We start from the raw sequence: 3,319 nt of genomic DNA, 5'->3' as shown, positions 1-3,319 counted from the left end.
CCACTTGTCTGCTCGTTCACTCTGATGGGGGATGGTTGATGAAATACTGAGAATATGATGGCCGGATGTTTGGCCAGCTCCGGTGGCGCAGCGGTAACGCGTGCGCTTGGAGACTGGGAGGTCCGCGGTTCGAATCCGCGGGCCGGCTGTGCCGTCTGGGGTTTTTTCTGGGTTTCCCTCAGATGTGTAATAGGCGTATGCCGGCACAGTTCCCCTGAAGTCGGCCCATGGACGCAGCTATCCTCCCCCCGAGCGGATTCCGCTCCGTCTTCCACTTCACCCTTTCCTCTCCTCCTCTCCATCACCTTTACCTTCCCGAGAAACATGCCGCCTAATCAGGCAGGCAGACCTCTCGGGTTCCTCCCAACGACACTCCTCCTCCTCCTCCCCCCTCCTCCTCCTCCTCGGATGTTCGGCTAATGCGCCTTGAGCCTTGCGACGGGCCATAGGGGAGGCCAGTTCTAAGCCATAGGAATTCCCAGATGTCTCGTAGCATCAGCAGCCGCTCGTGCCATACGAAGGCTGACTGTTTGCGGCACAGAGATTCGGGTGTTATTCGGGTTACAATCTCGAATGAGGCTCTGCTTTCTGCCGTTCCTTTTGGATGTCCCACGAATGTTTTGAGCCAGGTGGTGTCTAGTCATCTGTCATTGTGTTTAGTTGTTCGGGGTATGCGCACATTTCTTCTCGCTGTTGGGTAATGTGTATTCGTTCATGTTTACCGCGTGTTATAGCATGAACACAACAGAAGTCATGTGTGTATGGCTTAGTTGGGCAGATGCCCGTTCAGTGAAAATAATAATACCGCAAAGTGGAGTGACTGCGAAAGTTTAATAGCGCTATGTGACCACGCGCACACACACACAAAAAAAATAAAGTATGGGCACGATTATATGCGTATAAATAAAATAATTTCTGCTTCCTGTACAGCAGAACACAAAGTAAATGCAGACTGTGACCCAGTAGAATGATCCTTCATTACGAGATACGGCGCTGTGAAGCAAATAACTTTTTTTTAAATTCTCTGTTAGCGCCGCGAAGCAACTGTGGCTATGAGCGGCGTACAGACGTAGACAGATGGAAAGAGGACAGCAGGAAGGAGTGGGGGATAGGGGGGGTTACTATGCGTCGTGGGCCGACTTCAGGGGGAAACTGTACCGACATTCGTCTGGACAGTCTTCGGAAAACCCTGGGAAAACCTCAGACAGCACAGCCGGTGACAGGATTCGAACCCGTGTCACCTCCCGGTCTCGGCGTGGAAAAGCTACAACAACAACAACAACTTTATTTAAAGACAGTGATGGCCACTAACTACTTCTACAGTAGTTTAACTATGACGACTATCTACTTTGTGATTGAGTAGTTTAACTAGTAGTTCCAACTACTTTTCAGGGGAGTAGTTAAAACTACTTTTTTAACTACTGCAATGTAGTTTAACTACATCTACAACTACTTAACGTTCTCCGCAAACACCAATCCCACGTAGTGTTCTTGGACACCTAAATATGAATCACGAGCAATAATAAACTTTGGCTAAAGCCATTGCTACGGTCGTGAAATACAAACCTTGCGGCGAGATTTTTTCTGTGCCTACCCTACGCTATAAACTAAGTTGCAGAATTATTTCGAAGCAAATGAGGCTTCACTAGACAAGCAATAAAAGTGAAGATTCAGTACACATGCACAGCACAATTGCTCTGCACCTCCGTTCTCATCAAACATGTAGCTCAAGGTAAAGGTCGGAAGCACAACCATGCCGTAAAGCTTGCGGCAAAATCGGAAGTAGTTGGCGCCTTCAGTAACCTAACTACTGTAGTTAACTGCTTAAAATAGTAGTTTAACTAGTAGTTGCCACTACATTTCTGCAAGTAGTTGATAACTACTTTTTAATTACAATCAGGTAGTTTAACTAGTAGTTTAACTACATGTAGTTAACTACTGGCCATCACTGTTTAAAGATGAGGAATGGTGAGTTTCATCGCGATACTCTGCCCCATTGCTGATGGTGACGTGGGGCATGAAATAATGAGTGCCTTCACAATAAGGATCGAATTCATATTGCGCCCAAAATAGTCAAAAGAGCTCTGAGCGCAGAGCGTTGGCTGTGAACCAAGTTTCTACAGGCGTGCAAGGGAGAACGATGTGCCCGCGTGGACGAATCCCATCCTACGTAAAGTGCGTACATAGTCGGAAGACGGGAGTTGTTTGGGATGCTCAGGTCACGGTCGAAGTGCTAATTTGTAACAAGGCGCCCATGCCGTAGGTGCAACACTTCGAAGCCCTCCGTGGCGTCGGTGGTAGAATCTTCACGGGGCGCGGGCGACAACCTCTCACTGGCTTCACAAAAGCCCTTCTCAGATCACCGTCACTTCAGCAGAATGTGCTATTCGAGAACCTCTACGCAAATTCCTGCGTCGGCCACGACCAGAGGCGTTATCCCGTAGTCGCACTGCAGAGTGCTATGGTCGTCCCGAATCGTATCACTCATGGGCTTTCTGATGTTTTCCTTGGGTTTTGCGAAAGTCCTCCCGACAGATGTCAGCACAGTGCCCCTGAAGTCGGCCCAGGACGCACACTAATCCACATGTCCCCCCACTGCTTCCTGGCTGTGTCCTCTCCATTTGTCCATGCCTGCACGCTGCCTATAACCACACCTGACTTCGCAGAATGAAAGCAGAGACATCATCGTGTTTCTGCTTCATTTCACGGTCAGCGCGACATTACTTAGCTAATCGCGTTGCTTACATCTATAAGGAGAGAGAGAGAGAAAAAAAGAGCAAACATTTGGGTAAACTAGGGCTTCCAGTGCCCTAGACTGCAACTACGTACTCTCGATTTTAGTTCTGTGACCCTGAGAGTTGTCCCCAGCACTGCAATTTTTCTACACTTCATTAAAAACAACGTCCCTTCCTTCGGAACTCTTGATGGAAAATGATAAACGTGTAAAGGTGTACCTACTCAGTCGTTTTACGCGATTCACAGATGAAGAGTTGCAAGAAATGCGTGAATTACCGGATCTGAAACTAGAGAAGAAGGAGAGACTCACGGATGGAGTCGCATCTCCCGAAATCATCTTTACTCACTGGCATAAAAAGTGACGCATCCCAACGAGATTATCGAAAGCCTGCGTGTCTCATATGTAATACAGTGAACCCTCGTTAATATGACGCCCGTTAATCTGACATACTCGCTGTATGACCGTTTTTCTCGGGTACCGTCCCGCCGGCACGTAAATCCCCCTCGTTAATATGACAATTCGTTTATCGGACAATGACCAACGTTTTTGTCACAAGTAGGGTCAAACACAGGCATTATATTC

The sequence above is a fragment of the Ornithodoros turicata genome, chromosome 2, assembly GCF_037126465.1.
Source record: "Ornithodoros turicata isolate Travis chromosome 2, ASM3712646v1, whole genome shotgun sequence".
NCBI lineage: Eukaryota > Metazoa > Arthropoda > Arachnida > Ixodida > Argasidae > Ornithodoros > Ornithodoros turicata.
Note: the sequence above shows the minus strand (reverse complement) of the source record.